This window comes from Scyliorhinus canicula, chromosome 8 (genome assembly GCF_902713615.1).
Source record: "Scyliorhinus canicula chromosome 8, sScyCan1.1, whole genome shotgun sequence".
Taxonomy (NCBI): domain Eukaryota; kingdom Metazoa; phylum Chordata; class Chondrichthyes; order Carcharhiniformes; family Scyliorhinidae; genus Scyliorhinus; species Scyliorhinus canicula.
The window spans coordinates 101,736,398-101,750,454 of NC_052153.1; the positions used below are offsets into that span (position 1 = coordinate 101,736,398).

Below are 14,057 nucleotides of genomic sequence, written 5' to 3' on the forward strand. Positions count from 1 at the left end.
AAAATGTAAGACCACAAGGTGTGACAAGATTTGAGTGCAACGAGGTATAAGTGCTAACTAGGGAATTTGGTGTAAGTTGGAATTTCTCTGCTAAGTTTCTCTTAAACTGTAATTTAGATTAGCAGTCAAACTCTGGTTTAGAATCTTAAAACGGCAAGCTAATTAAAGAGCCTAATTAGCATAATTTAACTGGCAATGGCAGTTATCTGTCAATCAACTGAAAGTGAAGAGGTCCTAATCCCTGTAGTACGAAGCTGATGTAGCAGTTGTAATTTGGGTGTGAGCCATCTATTCTCTATAAAAGGAGAATGGTTTTGCTATTGCTAAGAGTGTGACAATGCCATTGTGTGACGGCGCCAGAGCGTGACAAAGTATGAGTGTGACAAAATACGAGTGCTAACTTGGGAACTGGATGTAAAAAGGGAAGGAGGTGCTATTTATTTGCAACCTCCAGAAGTTAGTGAGTGCTCAAGGCTTAATTAAGTGAGCAGGTAGGTGATAGTTTGTTGAGATTTTAAGGTTCCAAAATCGAAATGTGGGCAGTAGTTTAGACCACTGCTGGGGAGATATAAGTATTGCATTAAAATTGGTAGCTTAATTAGTTTTAAAAAATGGTATATCTATAGTTGAATGATATTTTAAAAAATAAATAAATTTAGAGTACCCAATTCCGATTAAGGGGCAATTTAGCCTGGCCAATCCACCTACTCTGCACATCTTTGGGTTGTGGGGGCGAAACCACGGGGAGAATGTGCAAACTCCACACGGACAGTGAACCAGAGCCGGGATCAAACCCGGGATCCCAGTGCCGTGAGGCAGCAACGCTAACTACTGCATCACTGTGCTGCCCTGAGTGATATTTCTAAACTTGAACCTAATTACTTAAATGAACCACAATAAAGATGGAAGGGCAGGTCATGTGTTACAGCTGTAGCATGAGGCACCATTGGAACCATGGCAGCTGCATCTGCAGTTCGTGTCTGCAGCTCAAGAAACCTCAGCTCAGAGTTGGTGAGCTGGAAGTCGAACCTCGGAAATGCTTCAGGGAGAGGGAGGTTTACCTGGACATTTTGTTCCATGAGGCAGACACATCCTTAGGTTAGTTACTTCAGATTTGGTCTGTGGTCAATGACAGAAGGATGTGACTATGAGTGAGGCAGATATGGGATCTAGAATGTAAGTGAAGGAGCCTCAACCCTTGCAATTCTCCAATAGGTTCCAGGTTCTTGCAACTTGTGAATGAGAGTAGGAACTGCAGCGAGGATGAGCAAACTGACCACAGCACTGTGGTGCTGCGAATCATTCAAGCAGGGGTAGTAAAACGGCATGAAGTTGCAGAAGAGGACAGTATAGTCAGAGGATAGATACTGTTCTCTGCCTCCAAGAACGTGAGTCCCAAAGGCTGTGTTACATGCCCGATGCCAGAGTTAAGGAACTTTGAGTGGGAGGGGAAGGACTAAGTTGTTGTGGTACTCATGGGTACCAATGACATAGGTGAGACTAAGAAAGAGGTTCCACTGAGGGAGAATAAAGCAGCTAGACTAAATTAAAAAGCAGGAAGTACTTGAGCAACATGGCTCGGAGGTTGGTGTGGGAGGAGTGGGTTTTGATTCATGGGACACAGGCACCTGTGCTGGGGAAAGTGGGAGCTGAACCGTTGGGACGGCCATTACCTGAACTGTGCTGGGTAATGTGTTCTGGGGAATCATATAAGTGGGTCTGTAGAAAGGGCGTTAAACTAAATAGTTAGGGTGGGAGAGGAGGCTTCACGTGTGGGTAGATTTGGAAAGTTAAAAAGGGGGACAAGGCAAGAGTTGTGAAATATCTTCTTAAATGTCTGACACTGCTTCACTACCAGCTTAGTTTGAACCTGTGAAGGGTAATGATCCAGTAATGATAACAAGAGTGAGACAGGTAGGGACCGGTGTACAAACAAAAGTATACAGCAGCTAATGAGGTGAGAGCAGAGAAAAATGGTAAAAAGACAGAATTAAAGTCTCTTGAACTGAATGTTTGCAGAATTCGCAACAAGATAGATGAATTGATAGCACAAACAGGAATAAATTAGTGTGATAGCTATTCCACCTGGGAACTGAATAATTAAGAGTATGTGACATTTTGCAAAGTCGAGAAGAACAGAAAAGGAGATGGGGCCGTTCTGTTAATCAAGGATGAGGTTAATACAGTAGTGAGAAATTATACTGAGTCGAAGGATCAAAATTTAGAATCAGTTTGAGCGGAAATAGAAAATAGCAAAGGAAATAAGGCCCAGATGGGAGTGGTTTATGGATTCCCCTGACAGTAGCTACACTGTGGAACAAAGTATACACAGGAAATCATGTGCGCTTGCAAGAAAGGTACTGCAATAATCGTGGGAGATTAGATAATTCAAATTGGCAAAAGTAGCCTGAACTATGTTCCCAGAGTATAGTCTGAGAGGTTTCTAAGGACAACCAGCCAGGTTCCCTGGAACCAACCAGGGAACACATTATTTACACTTGGCGATGTGTAGTGAGATAGAATAATAACCTCATTGTAAAGGATCATCAATGTAAGAGTGATCATAACATCACAGAATTTCACATTTAGTTTGAGGGTGAGAAATTTGAATTTGAAATTAGTGCCTTTAGCTTAAATAAAGACAATTATAAGGGTATGAAGACTGAGTTGGTGAACACGGATAAGGAAAACAGGTTAAAAAGTAAGCTGGTGGAGAAGCAGGGGCAGACATTGAAGGAGATATTTCATAACTCTCAACAAAAGGACATTCCATTGAGAAAGAAAGATACCATGAAAAGAATGAACCACCACAGCTAATTAAGGAAGTAAAGGATGGCATCAAATTGAAAGGAAAGATGGACAATACTGTAAAGATTAGTGGTAGCCCAGAAGATTTGGAAGAATTTTTAAAATTAGCAATGGATAACTGAAAAAAGAAAGAAATTGGAGTATGAGAGAAAACTATCAAGATATATAAAAACAAACTTCTACGGTTATATAAAGAGGAACAGAGTAGCTACAGTAGGCATTGGTGCCTCAGCAGTTGACAATGGGGTATTAATAATGGGAGACAAGGAAATGGCAGAGATGTTGAACAAGTATCTTACATCTGTTTTCACAATAGAGAACATTTCAAGCATAATAGAAAATCAGGAGGCAAAATGGAGGGAGAACTTAAACTATTCATGATCATGAGAGACTTGGGTACCAGGAAATCTATCTGGACTAAAGGCTGATGAGTCCGTGGACATGATGGCCCGCATCTGAGGGTCTTAAAGGAAGTGGATACACAGATAGATGTTGCATTGATTGTAATCTTTCAAAATTCCCTAGATTATGGAAAGGTCCCAACAGAGTGAAAAGCCATACTGTGACACACTAGAAAGGACGGAGACAGAAAGCAATAAACTTTAGGCCTGTTAATCTAAAATCTGACATTGGGAAAAGCTAGAATCAATTCTAAAACAGGTAATAGCAGGATATTTTAGAAAATCAAAATACTGTCAGGCGGAGTCAACATACGTTTGTGAAAGAGAATTCATGTGTGACAGATTTATACGGGTTCTTTGGTGATTACCAAGCAGGGTAAATAAAAGGGAACCAGTGGACGTAGGGCGTGATTCTCTGCAAAGATTTTTAAGTGTAGTAGTGAGAGGGTATTGCCACGAGCTTCCCGGCGCTCGGCCTGGCGAGACCAGCAACGCAATACAATGTTAATTGGTCCACTCTACAAGGCCCCACGTGCTTCATGCCACAAATGAAGGCTCACCAGCCGATTCGTCAGGACCGTGCTCGCCAGCCCCCTGCTAACAAAGTCGAGCAGCACTTAAACAGCACTTGTACAGCCAACCCCATTCATCTCGCAGCCACAGCGCCGAGACATCCGGCCCCAAGATTTGGAGACGCGGTCCTGTGGAGGCTCCTAGATGCGGTCGAGGCCATAAGGATGTCTTGTTCCTTCAGGGTCCCGGAGAGTGAGCCACAGGGCAGCCAATGCCACCTGAGATGAAGTGGCAGCGACCATCAGCTCAGGATAGCATGACCAGGAGGATTGGCCAGTCCCAGAAAGTCAACGACCTACACCGGGCCGTGCGCATGAGTTAACACCACCACCCCTCCCCACCCCCCTTCCCCGGCAAGCATCCTCCAACTCTCCCTGTGCCCCCCAACCCTCTCTGTGCCCCCAACTCTCCCTTGACCCCCCCAACCTTCAAACCCCCAACCCTTGCTTCACCTTCCCCTCCACTACTGTGAACCACGCGTGTTGCTAATGATGCCCTCTCTGTATCTCCACAAGAGACACTCTCCCACAATCGCTGGAGCCCAGAGTCGGACATAAGAATCCTCACGACTGTCGAGGATTGGGCCGTGGAGGTGACGGGGTTGGGTGGGGGGGAGGGAGGCTGAGGACAGAGCGGTCACCAATGCGGAGGTCAGAGCAAGCCGCAGAGGTGGGGATCCACCGGGTCACACCCGGAGGACCTGTCGAACATGAGTTGTTAATGCCATTCTGAATGCCTATTCGCCCACAGGTCCTACAGCCGACAGCGCCAGCCCATCCGTGGTGGCCCCATCCCCAGCCTCCCATGAGACCACCTTGGAAGAGAGCTCCGAGGATGCCATGATTGATGTGTCATAGCTGGCACCCCCACTCTCCACCAGTGCTGATACATGCACCACAGTGGACAATGTTATTGGTCAGACGTCTGGGGCACAATCTGATAAGCACCACCAGTTGCTGATGCACATCAGGTGGAGGCAGTGGTGCCCAGGCGAGACAACAATCCGAGGTCTGCTGGATCCCAGGACCCAGCTGGGTCCCAGCCAGATACTGCGCCGATGGAACATGCTATCCTGGAGCTGATGGAGACGTTAGGGAGCAGCTGTGACATTCAGAGGAAGATGTCAGTGGCATTACAGCAAATCCATAGCCGATTGGAGGAGTCCCAAAGGCTGCGGGCGCAGGAGATGTCGTCGACAATGCGTGGTGCCGAGGCCAACATTGCTAGGATGGCAAACGTAGCTGAGAGCTTGGTGCACGATGTCACCAGTATTAGTGAAGTGTCCAAGGTGCCACACAGTTGGGGACGGCAATGGCTGAGGGCCTCAGCAGAATCGCTGAGAGACGTGACCCAGTACAAGGTGGACCTTGATGAGTCACTATGGGCCATGTCCCTTTCTCAGATGGGAATGGCCAAGGCGCTGCGGAGCTTGTCCTATTCATTTGTGGGCATTGCCGAGATGCTGCGGAGTGTGTCCCAGTCACTGAGGAGCATCGCTGAGGGTGTCAACACGATGGTGCAGAAATTGGGGAGTTGCCAGGGCTGGCAGAGCCAGATGACACAGGGCAGCCGGGGCTCGATCCAACTGCCCCTTTATTCCAAAGTGTACCCCAGGGCCCTATGGGCACCATCTGGATGTCAACCCGGACCCGTCCCATGGACTGGCGATAGTGGGCACCAGCTCCCCTGAGTTCCACCCCTCAGATGAAGCCACGTCCTGCAGTCAGCTCACGGGAACGCCTACCAGGGCCATCAAAGGCCATGGGACTTGGTAAGTAGCTGGCTGCCTGCAATTCCAATGTGCATCCTGGGGACACACATAGACATAGCAGTAGAGCAAAGAAGGCAAAGTATGTTGAGGATCACTGAGAGGGCAGTAGGGAAGGGAATGAGAGGGGGTTGTAGGCAGCGGGTGAGGGGGTGAGTGGGTGGAGGGGAGAGTGGGGTGGCACCATCGGGAGAGTGTGCATTGTTGGGCACCTGTGAAAGATAAAACACCCTTCACCACACCCAGTATGGTGCCTCCGTCACTTTCTTCCATAATGGAGGCCGACCGCCGAACCCTTGGCTCATCTCATCCGTCATCTCCCCCTACCCCCCCCCCCCCCAGCACACCACATGCAGGTGATGGGTGTGACCGAGCACTCAGCAGATAAGCAGGAGTCAGACTATGGCATAGATTGAGGAGCACTGGCACTCGGCTTTCTACGAGTTATCATCACCCCACTGCCCTCGACAGTGCCGATCCAGTCACAGCACCCTGGAGTGATGTATACCCTGGGAGGGTGGGAAATGGTGGGACGAGGGGGTGTAAGGTATCAATGTCGAACCAGGCTATTTCCTGTGTGAAGTAAGCGAGTTTGAGGGGCTCCCTGGCCCTCCAGGCTTGTTGGACCCTCCCCGCTGCCACCTGTCCTGCAGCCTCTGGCTGTTCCTCTGGTTCAGTCCCGGGATCATCCTTCAGCCCCTACTGGTCCGGCGCCACCTCATCACCCTCGTCTCGTCCGCCTCCTCTTCCTCGGAGGTGGCCACACGCTCCTCTCCACCTCCAGCACGTCGCCTCTCTGCTGTGCCAAGTTGTGGAGGACACAGCAGACCACCACAAAGCAGTCGACCCTCCGGGGGTGTACTGCAGTACATCACAAGGTCTTTGAGGCATTGGAACTGCATTGTGAGCAGTCCGATGCAACACTCAATGACAGCTCCACATGGGCCTCGATGTATCGGGTCTCCGCTTCGGTTTCTGTACTGGTATCATTAACCAGGTCCTCTGTGGGTACCACTTATCCCCCAAGAGCTAGTCGGCCATTCTGGTGTGGTCCCCAAAGAGACCAGTGATGTCTGACTGCCCCAGAATGTAACTTTCATGCACACTTCCTGGGAAGCTTGCACCCTTGTGCATCATCTGCATGATCACACATGAGCTGTATGTTCAGGGAGTCGAACCCCTTCCTGTTAATATAGGGCACTCCCAGCTGGCCTGGTACACGCAAGACAACATGCGTGCAGTCAATCAGCTCCTGGAGCTGGGGCATCTTGGTGATGGCGGAGAATCCTTCTACCCGGGCATGTTGTTGGGCTTAGTCCATGTCAAAGTTAATGTAGAATTCCGCCCGGGCTGTTCCAACGACCAGTGATACTTGTGCACCCTGGGCTGTCGCAGGCCTCCCCCTGGCCTGATGGGTGGCCAGGTCCTGGGGGTGTGGGGCAGTGTCTGCCACATGGGCTATCTCCTTGAGTCTCTGCAGATGCTGCAACTGCCGTCGTCTCTGGTGTCTGGCTGTCCGGCTTACCAGCAACACAGCCTGTCTGAGGGGTCCAAAATACCATCCATGTCGTTCAATATCTGTAAGAAATTGGGAGAGGGTGTTAGATTGACAAACAGTGGTGGCTACCACCCCGCGACCATCCATTCCCTCATTGATCCCCACGCTCGGAATGCCCTGCCAATGCCACAGAGGACCCCCCTCAATGGACCCCAGACCCTGTATGCCTGACACCAGCACATAACTTTACCTGGACCGGGATCTGGTCCCCTCCCCACTGCACTCACCCACCATCCGGCCGTGGACATGTGCCCGGTAGTAGGGCCTCTCCCCTGGGTGTTCGGATCTGGGCTGCTGCATGTGTGGTGATGCCTCCTGCAGTGTTCAGGCACAGTGTCCAGGCATCTCAGTCTGATTGGGATGCTAGGCAATGATTCCCACATGCTACATGGCCCACCCACCCATGGCATGTGTGAAGTGCTCACTTAACTATGATTGTCAACTCAGCAATAGCCTTTTGACGCATAGCCAGAGGTCTGATCAGTCAGTGGGGGTCAGTGGGACAAATGGGCAGGGACAAGGATTGGTCCTCCCGCAACAGGACACACGATTCAGGGGTGGGCAAGGTGGAGCCACACGGTTGTCCCCCCAGTTGTCCCTTCCCCTCAACTCCACCCTTTCCCCCATTTTGGCCCACTCCAGCTGAGGGTGTCCCCCTCACCGGGCACTGGGGTGGCAAGCCCAGTGCCCCGGGCTCTTAGCCTGTGAGCAAAGATGGCTACTCACCTCCTCGGCTCCCCGCAGAAGGCCGTCCACCAGGTTCACATTTTTAAAAAGGAGTACTAATCAGCACCAGTGTGACCACCTGCTGGGGAGGCCAATGAATGACAGGAGGCCGTTGGCTATGAGGTGGCTCTCATTAATGATATGGAAATGGCACTTAAGTGGTGATTATTGGCTTCTTGCCATGCTACGTGGGATTACGATTTTGCCTATGGCAGGCAGGCCAGTTGCATTGCAAACTTTTTGGCGATTGGTGCGGTTCTCGTTTCTGGCCTCTCCCACGATTGACCAGCCTTGCCACATTCCGGCGCCTATTCGGATACACAGAGGGAGAATTCAGAATATCCAATTCATATATTGTGAATAGCTGGCGTCCTAGGACCAATCCCTGCAGTACCCATAACACCATGAGACCATAAGACCATAAGACATAGGAGCAGAATTAGGCCACTCGGCCATTGAGTCTGCTCCACCATTCAATCATGGCTGATATTTTTCTCATCCCCATAACTCCATATCCCCTTATTAATCAAGAAATTATCTATCTGTCTTAAAGACACTCAGTGATTTGGCCTCCACAGCCTTCTGTGGCAAAGAGTTCCACAAATTCACCATCCTCTAGCTGAAGAAATTCCTCCTCATCTCTGTTTTAAAGGATCGTCCCTTTAGTCTGAGATTGTATCCTCTGGTTCCAGTTTTCCCTACAAGTGGAAACATCCTCTCCACATCCACTATATCCAGGCCTCGAAGTATCCTGTAAATTTCAATAAGTTCCCCTCTCAACCGTCTAAACTCCAACGAGTACAGACCCAGAGTTCCCAACCATTCCTCATACAACAAGTTGTTCATTCCAGAAATCATTCTTGTGAACTTCCTCTGGACCCTTCCCAAGGTCAGCATATCCTTCCTTATGTAAGGGGCCCAAAACTGCTCACAATACTCCAAATGGAGTCTGACCAGAGCCTTATACAGCTTCAGTACATCCCTGATCTTGTATCCTATCCCTCTCGACATGAATGCTAACATTGCATTTGCCTTCCTAACTGCCAACTGAACCTGCATGTTAACCTTAAGAAGATTGTGAACAAGGACTCACAAGTCCCTTTGTGCTTCTGATTTCCTAATCATCTTCCCATTTAGAAAATAATCTATGCCTATGGCTACCACATTACCCACTACCTGCCATTCGGAAAAAGACCGTTTATTCCTACTCTTTGATTCCTGCCTGTTTTGACCAGTTTTCTATCTATCTCAATACATTACCCCTAATTCCATTCACTTTAATGTTACATGCTAATCTGTTATGTGAGACTTTGTTGAAATCTTCTGAAAGTCCAAATAAACCACATCCACACGCTCCCCCTCATCAACTCTATTAGTTACACCTCAAAGAATTCCAGTAGATTTTGGGCAGCACGGTAGCATAGTGGTTAGCATAAATGCTTCACAGCTCCAGGGTCCCAGGTTCGATTCCCGGCTGGGTCACTGTCTGTGCGGAGTCTGCACGTCCTCCCCGTGTGTGCGTGGGTTTCCTCTGGGTGCTCCGGTTTCCTCCCACAGTCCAAAGATGTGCGGGTTAGGTGGATTGGACATGCTAAATTGCCCGTAGTGTCCTAAAAAGTAAGGTTAAGGGGGGGGGGGGGGGGTTGTTGGGTTACAGGTATAGGGTGAATACGTGGGTTTGAGTAGGGTGATCATGGCTCGGCATAACATCGAGGGCCGAAGGGCCTGTTCTGTGCTGTACTGTTCTATATGTGAAGCATGATTTCCCTTTTGTAAATCCATGCTGACTGCCTGGTCCTGTCACTGTTTTCCAAATGCTCTTCTATTAAAACTTTGATCAGGGACTCTAGAATTTTCCTCACTACCGACTGGTCTAACTGGTCTATAAATCTCTGTTTTCTCTTTATCCCCCTTTTTGAACAGTGGGATTACATTAGCTACCTTCCAATCTGTAGGAACTGTTCTAGAGTCTTGCATCCACATTTTCTGAACCCACTTCCTTAAGTAGCATGGGATGTAGATTATCAGGTCCCGGGGATATATCGGCCTTCGATCCCATAAATTTCTTTCCACCATTTCTCTACTAATACTACGATTACTCATAAAGGAGAGAGTGAGGGGATGGACAGATCTTCACAGAGAGAGGAGAGAGTGAGGGAATGGACAGATCTTCACAGAGAGAGGAGAGAGTGAGGGGATGGACAGATCTTCACAGAGAGAGGAGAGAGTGAGGGGATGGACAGATCTTCACAGAGAGAGGAGAGAGTGAGGGAATGGACAGATCTTCACAGAGAAGAGAGAGTGAGGGGATGGACAGATCTGCATGTAGAGAAGAGAGAGTGAGGGGATTGACAGATCTTCACAGAGAGAGGAGAGAGTGAGGGAATGGACAGATCTTCACTGAGAGAGGAGAGACTGAGGGGATGGACAGATCTTCACAGAGAGAGGAGAGAGTGAGGGAATGGACAGATCTTCACAGAGAGAGGAGAGAGTGAGGGAATGGACAGATCTTCACAGAGAGAGGAGAGAGTGAGGGAATGGACAGATCTTCACAGAGAGAGGAGAGAGTGAGGGAATGGATAGATCTTCACAGAGAGAGGAGAGAGTGAGGGGATGGAAAGATCTTCACAGAGAGAGGAGAGACTGAGGGGATGGACAGATCTGCATGTAGAGAAGAGAGAGTGAGGGGATGGACAGATCTTCACAGAGAAGAGAGAGTGAGGGGATTGACAGATCTGCAGAGAGAGAGGAGAGAGTGAGGGGATGGACAGATCTTCACAGAGAGAGGAGAGAGTGAGGGAATGGACAGATCTTCACAGAGAGAGGAGAGACTGAAGGGATGGACAGATCTGCATGTAGAGAAGAGAGAGTGAGGGGATGGACAGATCTTCACAGAGAAGAGAGAGTGAGGGGATGGACAGATCTGCAGAGAGAGAGGAGAGAGTGAGGGGATGGACAGATCTGCAGAGAGAGAGAAGAGATTGAGGGAATGGACAGAACTGCACAGAGAGAGGAGAGAGTGAGAGGATGGACAGATCTTCACAGAGAGGAGAGAGTGAGGGGGTGGACAGATCTGCAGAGAGAGAGTAGAGAGTGAGGGAATGAACAAATCTGCAGAGGAGAGAGTGAGGGAATGGACAGATATGCAGAGAAGAGACTGAGGGGATGGACAGAGCTGTTGATGAAGACAAGAATTTCAAAATGTCTTATAGAGACTCAAAGCAATTTGACAAGATCTTGGGTAGTAGGGGAACTGGATTTAAAGTGAAGCTGGATCTGCGTGATATCGAGATGCCGGCGTTGGACTGGGGGGAGCACAGTAAGAAGTCTGAGCACAGTAAGAGGTCTTACACCACGTTCAAATGCAACAGGTTTGTTTGGAATCGCTAGCTTTCGGAGCGTAGCTCCTTCATCAGGTGAGTGCATCAAGCAGGATATCTGTGGCAAAGCTCTGTGTGAGTTGTAATTTGTGAAGAACAGCACTTGAGAGATTGCCAAAGAGAATGTTTGATTACTCAAGTCAGGAGGTGACTAATCTATAGATAAACATTACAGCAATGTAGTAGTGAAGTAAGGATGGATGCAAGCAAGATTGTAAAGTGCAAATAGGCCGACTTGGATTGGCTAGGATCTTGGCTTTAAGCTTAAGGCTTATCAAACTAAGGCTTGTCAAACATGACACTGAGATTACTCACCATCAGGCTTATTCTGAGAGCTGTCAGAGAGAGTTGTGCCAAGTTGAGTAGTTTTTTGTGGAAGCTGAGCAAGATGATTTCAGTCTTGCTGATGTGAGGTTCTTGTTCACCCACAGCTTGATATTGCATTTGGACAGCACAGTGGTGACCAGGAAGTTGCAGCAGAGAGGCAGTACTGGGTGTCAACAAACTATATGTGAAAGTCAAAAAGGAAACAAAAACAAAAGATTTGCATTTATATTGTGCCTTTCATGACTTCAGGATGTGCCAAAACACTTTACACCAAATCAAGTGCCTTTGGAATGTACAGTAAGAAGTCTTACAACACCAGGTTAAAGTCCAACAGGTTTGTTTCAAACACGAGCTTTCGGAGCACGGCTCCTTCTTCAGGTGAATGGAAAGGCTTGTTCCAGAAATGTTTATATAGACACAGTCAGAGATGCCCCGGAATGCGAGCACCTGCAGGCAATCAAATCATCAAAGATGCAGAGAGAGAGGTAACTCCAGGTTAAAGAGGTGTGAATTGTCCCAAGCCAGTTCAGTCGGTAGGCCTCTGCAAGTCCAGGCTTGTTGGTGGGGGCCGAATGTAATGCGACATGAATCCCAGATCCCGGTTGAGTCCGCATTCATGCGTGCGGAACTTAGCTATAAGTTTTTGCTCAGCAATTTTGCGTTGCATCTTTGATGATTTGATTGCCTGCAGGTGCTCGCATTCCGGGGCATCTCTGACTGTGTCTATATAAACATTTCTGGAACAAGCCTTTCCATTCACCTGAAGAAGGAGCCGTGCTCCGAAAGCTCGTGTTTGAAACAAACCTGTTGGACTTTAACCTGGTGTTGTAAGACTTCTTACTGTGCTCACCCCAGTCCAACGCCGGCATCTCCACATCTTTGGAATGTAGTCACTGTTAAGATGTTTGAAATATGAGACAAGTTAAACCAGCATCTATGAACGAGATCATCAGGAACCAATGGAGCAAAGATCAATTGTGTTCAGAGCCTGTATATTTCAATGTGTGGTATCTTTACATATTTTGGACTGTGTAGTATCTGATGAGGAGCCTGTATGATACCTTCACAATTGCTGTCCATTTGAGCAGCTTATAGGGAACAGGTGGTGGAACCTTGGGGCATAACAATTATAGACATTACAGTTTAGAACGGAGTCATGTGTGAATGGGTTCTGCACTGACAGAGGTGGCTTCATTTATATGAGACATTGAACCAAGGCCCCATTAGCTGTCCCTTCCAGGCTAGAATACCTGGAAGATAATTTGCAATCAATCAAAACATTGAAATAAAAGCACATTTTGAAAAGTACTGCAAATGCCGAAAATCTGAAATCAAACAGGAATGCTGGAAATGTTCAGCAGCGTTGTCAGTATCGGGCAGAAAAACACAGATTAATATTTAGGGTATATATCTTTTGTCAGATTTACATCAACAGCCAGGATAAAGACATCATTCTGGCTGCAGAATTATCATGTCACTGATTTAAGTTATCTCTCCACGTAGCAAAGCTTAAAAAGAGATGGGATTCAATTTGTTGCTCTTGATACTGAGCTGTAAGAATTCAGATTGCTGTTAAATATTCATTTTTTTTTGTCGTGAATATAATTTTGATGGTTCAAGCGCATACAAACTACAAACAGCTCCATCACAAATGATTAAAGTATTGTATATTGTTCAGAACTCTGAGTTAATTAAAGAACTAAGGAGGCAGGGGCAGTTCTAGTTCCTGTAGCTGATTCATTTTTAAATGTCCAAGAAAAGATTGCTGCAGTGTACTCTCAACATACACAGACAAACACAGACATCAACAGACACAACTATTATGAAGAACAATTAACTTCAGCATAATGGAAGCATTATAGCATGCAACATTGTTTACTTTACTAAATTATTTAAGGTAACATAAATTATTTACAAATAATGTAACTCAATTATATTGCTCTGCATTAAATTCTTATATGCATGCTTTGTGCAGCTCCACTTAAAATACTTTGCGAAGTATAATACTAACTTTAATTGTTATAAACACTTTGCAAATGCAGTTGAACATTTGCAAAATGTTGCTCAGCTTGCTATTGATCAGAGTGAGTAGGAAGGTGAATAAGAAGTAACAACTTATTCTTATCAAATTTGCACCTTATAATTGACAGCAGCAGAAATGTAAACTGAGCGGCCACCCAATGAGTAACATAACATACTGTAAAGGTGTTAAAGCAGTTTCTGCTTTCTACACATGAAATGTAATCATAATAATAATCTTTATTGTCATAAGTTGGCTTACATTAACACTGCAATGAAGTTACTGTGAAAAGCGCCTAGTTGCCACATTCCGGCGCCTGTTCAGGTACACAGAGGGAGAATTCAGAATGTCCAATTCACCTCACAGCACGTCTTTCAGGAGGAAAGATTGTGGGACGAAACCGGAGCACCCAGAGGAAACCCACACATACACAGGGAGAACATGCAGATTCCGCACAGACAGTGACCCAAGCCGGGACTCGAACTTGGGACACTGG

At 47.3% G+C, this 14,057-nt stretch overlaps 1 protein-coding gene across 1 annotated transcript in view; it reads right to left on the bottom strand.

Annotated features, from left to right (window-relative positions):
- LOC119970415 (casein kinase I) overlaps positions 1-14,057 on the bottom strand; it is a 332,753-nt gene that overhangs the window by 299,407 nt on the left and 19,289 nt on the right. The window contains exon 2 of the mRNA XM_038804994.1: positions 11,530-11,719. The gene's annotated coding sequence lies outside the window, so the exon portion shown is untranslated. The remainder of the gene's footprint in view (positions 1-11,529; positions 11,720-14,057) is intronic.